This window comes from Hylobates moloch, unplaced genomic scaffold (genome assembly GCF_009828535.3).
Source record: "Hylobates moloch isolate HMO894 unplaced genomic scaffold, HMol_V3 SCAFFOLD_7, whole genome shotgun sequence".
NCBI classification, from domain to species: Eukaryota; Metazoa; Chordata; class Mammalia; order Primates; family Hylobatidae; genus Hylobates; species Hylobates moloch.
Genome location: NW_026652282.1, coordinates 97,014,120 through 97,021,286, shown reverse-complemented (window position 1 = coordinate 97,021,286; position 7,167 = coordinate 97,014,120).

Here is a 7,167-nt window from a genome sequence, read left to right as displayed (position 1 = left end):
ATGTATAACAGAAACTGAACCCAAACTTGTACCCCATCAGTTTTAATATTAGTTAACAGGATTTCTTTCCTTTTACTAAATTTTGTAGTATGCATTCTTGTTTTTTCTAGTTGTTGAATTTTTTAAGAAGTTTGTATAATTGATAAATAAAAATGTATATATTTATGGTATATAACATGATGTTTTGATATATGTATACGCTGTAGAATGGCTAAATCAAGCTCATTAACGTATCTATTACCTCATGTACTTAATATTTTCTGGTGATGAGAGCACTTAAAATGCATCAAAATGTGTTCTGGTTTTTGATTGTTTCACCTTCCTTTACTTTTTAATTACAACTTAAATTTCAAAGACTTTTATTATGAAGGTTGTAAACAATGTATTTCTTTCTTAATATCCTGAATTATACATTTTCAGCATTTAATATCAATACAATTTTAGAATTTTTATTTTTAAACACAGGATCTCACTCTGTCACCCAGGCCAAAGTGCAGTGGTATGGTCATAGTTAGCTGCAGGCTTGAACTTCTGGGCTCAAGGGATCCTCCCACCTCAGCCTCCTGAGTAGCTAGGACTACAGATGTGCAACACTATGCCCAGCTAATGTTTTTAATTTTTATTTTTGTAGAGCTAGGGTCTCATGTTTCCCAGGCTGGTCTAGAGCTCCTGGGTTAAAGCAATCCTCCCACCTCGGCCTCCCAAAGTGCTGGGATAATAGGCATGAGCCACCATGCCTGGTCTAACTTTAGAATTTTTTAAATAACGTTGTATTAATCTTCTGGGTCTGGATGAAACCAGAATCACAGAGTTAGAAATACAAGGAATGTTGAAACCGTTACCAAGCATTGAGGCAAATGGCAATTTCATTATGCAAAGGAGGAGAAAACCCAGAGTCAGTGGTATCCATCCAGGACTGAAAACTACGTTACAGTTGAGAGATAAAGTGGTACATCAGAACCAAGAGCAGCAAGGCATCATAAGAAAAACAGCCACCATTTGTGGACCATCACTAGTTCCAGGCATTACACTCAGGCACTAGATAAGCAGGTAGGATTCCAGAACACTGCTGTTGAAAGTCAGAGCAAGAGATTGTTATGTGCATGAAGGAAATTATCAGAAAAGCAACTAGTGAAATGGGACAAAGAGTTCATTCTAATATATACCATATCATTAGAGTTCAGTGACTCACAGAAAGAGATATAACAATACAAATGAATCAGTAAAAAAAAAAAAATCTGAACATTCTCAGCATTCTCTTCTTCCTTATCTGGTAGCTTAATTAATCGTTTTCAAAGAGATTTGTCTTAGACTCCCCTCTCAGTTAATACATTTTCCCTGGGTGAGCCTATCCACTCCCATAGTTCCAAAAGCTGATGACTCTAAAACCTACATCTCTGGCTCAGATCCCTCTCTTGCTTTACATACCCAGCTTTCTATTGCCTAGGAAGAATCTGGAAGTCTTATAGGCTGCTCAAATTCTCCATGTTCAAAAATCTAACTCATCACAACCATTTTCCCTGCACAAAGCCTCCTACTCCTGGCTCACTCTCTCGATGGTGCCACTATCCAGCCAACTGCTCAAGCCATAAACCTGAGAGTCATTCTTGACTCCTGTCTCCCTTAAGCCCTTATATTCAATCTATTACCAAGTCCCATCAATAATAGCTTCTAAATATTTCTCAAATAATTTACTTCTCACCATTTCCAATACCCTTTCACTCATCTTAGCAATACTGCCTTTCTTCTGGACTACTGAAAAAAGCCTTTTGTATCTGTCTTTGGCCCTCTAGTCTTGCCTCCTCTCCAATACTTTCTCCTCACTGAAGAATGGTTTTTGGTTAATTTACTTCCTTTCTTTCTCTTTTTCTTTTTTTTTGGAGACGGAGTCTTGTTCTCTCGCCCAGGCTGGAGTGCAATGGTGCGATCTCCACTCACTGCAACCTCCGCCTCCTGGGTTCAAGCGATTCTCCTGCCTCAGCCTCCCAAGTAGCTGGGGTTACAGGTGCCCACCACCATGCCTGGCTAATTTTTGTATTTTTAGTAGAGACAGGGTTTCGCCACATTGGCCAGGCTTGTCTCGAATCCCTGACCTCAGGTGATCCGCCTGCCTTGGCCTCCCAAAGTGCTGGGATTACAGGCATGAGCCACTGTGCCTGGCCTATTTTCTTTCTTAAAACCCTTCAATAACTCCACATTGCCCTTGGGATAAAATCCAAGGCTCAGAGAGATTTTGACCATATATACCATTTTGGTCTCATTTTATGTCTCCTGGCACTTCTGTTCTAAGCCATTCAAACCACTTTCACTTGTTTGAATGGGCGTCCTATACCTTTCCTCCTAGCCTTTGCACGGGCTCCTCCCTCTCTTTACCTCAACAGCTCCTGGTAATCCCTTAGTTCTCAGTTTAGAAATTACCTCCTCCAGAAAGCTTTTCCTGACTCCCAAGTCTGATAAGGTATCCCTTCTCTATTTTCCCTTCACGTCTTTTATTTCCTTTACCACAGCAAGTAGCACTCTAACCTCGTACTTTACCTATTTCCCTCATTATGCTATAAATTTCACGAAGGCAGCAACACTGTTGCCTGCTGACCATTGTATTCCTGCAACTTAGCACAGTGTCCAGTACAAAGTAGTTGCTTACAGATGTATGCTAATTAAGGGAAAGAGCAAAGAGACAAGGATTATCAGCTTCAGAAGCCATGGCATAATCTGACTAATGTGAAACTTTTGGTATAAATCAATCAATCAAATCCATTAGCTTGAAGGGACTAGAGAAGTCCCTTTGTTCAATCTCCCACTCAATGTTAAAATCCCTACTACCTCATCCCTTAAACAGAGCTCTCTGTCTTCTCTATGTGAATACTTTAAAGGATGCATTATTTTGCAAGACCGTTAATCCCATTGATGGCTATATCTATTTTTTGTCTTTCTCATACTTGAACACTTTCCTGTTATAACTTTAATCCATTCCTCTGCTTTCTTTCTTTTATTTATGTTCTGTTTTTTTGAGCAACACAAAATGAATCTTTTCCTTTTTACATATAAGAACACTTCCAAGTATTTGAAGGGTGTTGTCATATGCTTCCTAAACCATTAATTCTCAAGTTTCATTTGCAATGGAATTGCCTAGGGAGCAGGTTAAATATGAAGATTTCCTGGTCCCACCTTCCAAGACTCACATTCAATAGGTCTGGTATGAATCCTAGGAAAATACCTTTTTTTTTTTTTTTTTTTGAGATAGGGTCTTGCTTTGTCACCCAGGCTGGAGTGCAGTGGTGTGAACACAGCTTACTGCAGCCTTAAACTCCCGGGCTCCAGCAATCCTTCTGATAGGGACAGAAGGCAGTGAAATTCTGGACAGAAGAGGGCAGGTCCCCAGCGAGGGCCCCATCCTCAAGCTGAAAAGCCTGATACCACAGCCCAGAGTGAGAATATACATCCCTGCTTTCCCTCTCGAATGTTGTCTTTTCCAAAACCATCCATGGCCCATCCTGTCCCCAATCCTGTGCCCCTAAAAACCTCAGGTTCAGCTGGCAGAGAGAGGATAAGCAGCTGGACGTCAGAGACTATGGTTGGATGTCAGAGAGAAGCAGCTTGACTTCAGAGGGACAGCTTGACAGCATAGCTTTGAAGAGGAGTATGACAGGGGATGGCTGGACTTCAGGGGAGGATTGCTTTCCTGCCCCATCCCCTTTTCAACTCCCCATCCCACTGAGAGCCACTTGTATCGGCAATAAAATCTCCCCATTTACCATATTCAGTTTGTTCGTGTGACCTCATTTTTCCTGGATGCTGGACAAGAGCTCAGAGCCATGAGTGTGGATACAAGAGGGCCCACTGAGCTATTAACACTTAAGCTGTCCACGGATGGCAGAGCTAAAAGAACACTGACTGTAACACTCCCTTTGGGGCCTCAGGGGTCATGGTCACCCTACTAGATGCTGCCATGGGGCCCTGCAAGGAGTTTGATCTTGTCGGTGCCCCAAAGCACTCACCCTGGCTCCTGCACCCACTCACTTGCATTCTACCTCCTGCAAGTGGTGGAGTGCTGCGGGCTGAGTAAGCAAGGCACCTCGTCACGAGGCCCATGAAGGGGTCAGGGAAATATCCTGCTTCACTCCTACCTCAGCCTCCTGAGGAGCTGGGACTACAGGCGTGCACCACCATGCATGGCTAATTTTTATATTATTTTCGTAGAGACGGGGATTCGCTACGCTGCCCAGGCTGGTCTTAGATGCCTGAGCTTAAGCAGTCTGCCCACCTCAGCCTCCCAAAGTGCTAGGATTACAGGCATGAGCCACTGTGCCCAGCAAATATAAAATTTTAACAAGCACACTAGATCATTTTGATGCAGATAGTCCACAGACTACTTGTCACAAAACACTGCCTAGGCAAAAATATTTTTTAAATGTTTCAATAAATAGTACTTATAAAGTTTAATCCTCAAAGTCACTGGATATTTGTATCTATTCTCTTTAGGTGTAGTCCCCACAATGAAACCAAATATTCAGGTGTATTTTGACTAATTAGAAGTGGACTTAGGATATTATCACATTTAACCTGATTTATGTTCTACTGAAACTGTCCACAATTATCTTAACAATTTTTAGTAGACTTGGTCACATTATTTACTCTGTGATTGTGTTGTTAACTGAAACCTTTTAGGGCAGGAATGAGTTTCAGGAATGGATGACTCAAAGCTCACAAATATGTACGCAAAACAGAAGCAAGACACTCTTCTGTGACAATTTGCATCCACTCCTCTACCTTCTTTCTTTCGTCCAAGTTCTGTCTTCTTGAGCAACACAAAACTAATCTTTTTATTTTTCCATATAAGAACACTTCCAGGCCAGGCGCGGTGGTTCACGCCTGTAATCCCAGCACTTTGGGAGGCCGAGGTGAGTGGATCACGAGGTTAGGAGATCAAGACCATCCTGGCTAACACGGTGAAACTCTGTCTCTACTAAAAATACAAAAAAAATTAGCTGGGCGTGGTGGCGGGCGCCTGTAGTCCCAGCTGAGGCTGAGGCTGGAGAATGGCGTGAACCTGGGAGGCGGAGCTTGCAGTGGGTCGAGATTGCGCCACTGCACTCCAGCCTGGGCGACAGAGCGAGACTCCGTTTCAAACAAAACAAAACAAAACAAAACAAAAACACTTCCAAATATTTGAACGATGTTGTCATGTACTTCCTAAATCATTATTTCTCAAGCTTTAATGTGCAACAGAATTGAATGGGATGTGTGAATGGGATGAGATGACAGTAGATGCAAGTTTATCCTGAGAGGGGTGGCAATATGTAGTATTCCCACCAAAGGTGGCACACAGACTTCTCAATAACTCCAGTTCCCCTTTCCCACAGCCCATCAGGTTTTTCACAGCCAGTCACTTGCAAGAACTATTGCTCACTGTCACCTACTTATCTTATGTCTGCAATCAGCAGATTAAAAGTCTGCTTTGCCTCTTATTAGAAATCTAGTAGACCTGCTGTCCATCTTTTTAACTCACAAAAAGAATCAGAATTCTGTAATCAGTCTTCCTTATTCCAAACCCTGCCACATGAGGAGGAGTTGGAACCTTGGCATGCTTCTTTAAAAATGTGTTTGATCTCTAACAGATTACTGAGGGTACCTTGGCATATTTGTGGAGGATTATCTAAAACTCTAAAAATAGCTATAAGCACAATTTTTTCACATGCATACAATTTGAATAGGCCTGGAAAGATGCTTTTAAGCTCATAAAAGTGTCATAGAATGTTATGAATTGGCTTTACATGCCTCAATACACCCGGTGTACAGATTAGCACTTTCTGTTACGACACCCAGGCTCTGTGCCTTCTACTCTAAACAGCAGGAAAATTTTATGAGCTAGAAAACCTCTCTTGGATTTGGCCTTAGGGAAGTAAGGAGTGGAAATTTGTTGCTCACAAGGCTAGAGTGTGAGGCTCCCAGGAATCAGGGAGTGGGGGGCATAGTCACATTAAGTGAAAACACAGGATTGCAAATAACAAAACTTTGAAACACAGCAGCCTTATGTTGAATGCAAGGATAGAGAGATGATCGCAACTGTGATGTGGGGAGAGGAGAATTTAGAATGTGGTTTTGAGGAAAAAAAGGATCACACTATTGCAGACATTAGGATTAAATGATTTCAATGATCACACGCATACATGTGTGCCTCAAAAAGAGTTGGCATCAGACTCTTTCAAGTTGTACCTAGAAGCCAAATATGAGGTGGAGGTAGTCACCTTTGCATTTCTCTATTCATGGAACAAATATTTTTGAGTACCAAATGTGTGCCAGAACACAAATATGAATTTAATACAGCCTTTTAGGAGTTTGTGTCCAGGTGAGAAGAAACAAGACAATTAAAAGGATGGTCATATACTGTAATAATTTATCTGATAGAGCTAAGCACAGGATGTTTTGTGAACACAGTGAACTGGAGGGAAGCCAACTGATAAGAAGTTGAAGGAAGGCTTTTTGGAGAAGCAATGCCTGAACTGAATCCTAAAAGATGAGTAGGACTTACTTAGAAGGAAGACTTTGAGGAGGTCATTTTAGTCAGGAGGAACTGCATGGTATGTAAGTATTTCAGCATGGTTAGACTAGATAATAAAGTGCAAAGCAAGTGAATGATGAGAGATGAGACCAGAGAAATAGGCAAGAGCCAAATTTGGAAGACCCCATATGCCTTACCAAAGCAGCTGAACTTTCTCCTACAGGCAACAGAGAAGCTGGTAAGTGACCATTTTTGATATTCATTCTGGTAGCAGCATGGAGAATAGAAAGAACCAGAGGCAAGTCCAGTGCAGAGGGACTAGTTAAGAGTGGTAATAGTCGAGGAGAGAGATAACTGGGGTCACAACAAAGGTAGTAGCATAGGGGATGGCAGCAAGGAGATGGATTTGAGACTATTGAGAAAAACTTTTGTTGTTGTCCTTGTTTTGTATTGTTTTGATTCAAGGCTTACTTTGACTTGGAAGTCAAAGTAGTTGATGTGGTAGCAGCATAAAGAGGGCAGTGGGATAGTGTGATGCAATATCACAAAAGCTTATTTGAGATAAGATATTTGTGAAAAAGAATTAATTCTGAAAGTGCTCTTTTTAAAAATTCCTTGTTTTTTTTTTTTTTTTTTTTTTTTTTTTTTTTTTTTTTTTTTTTTTT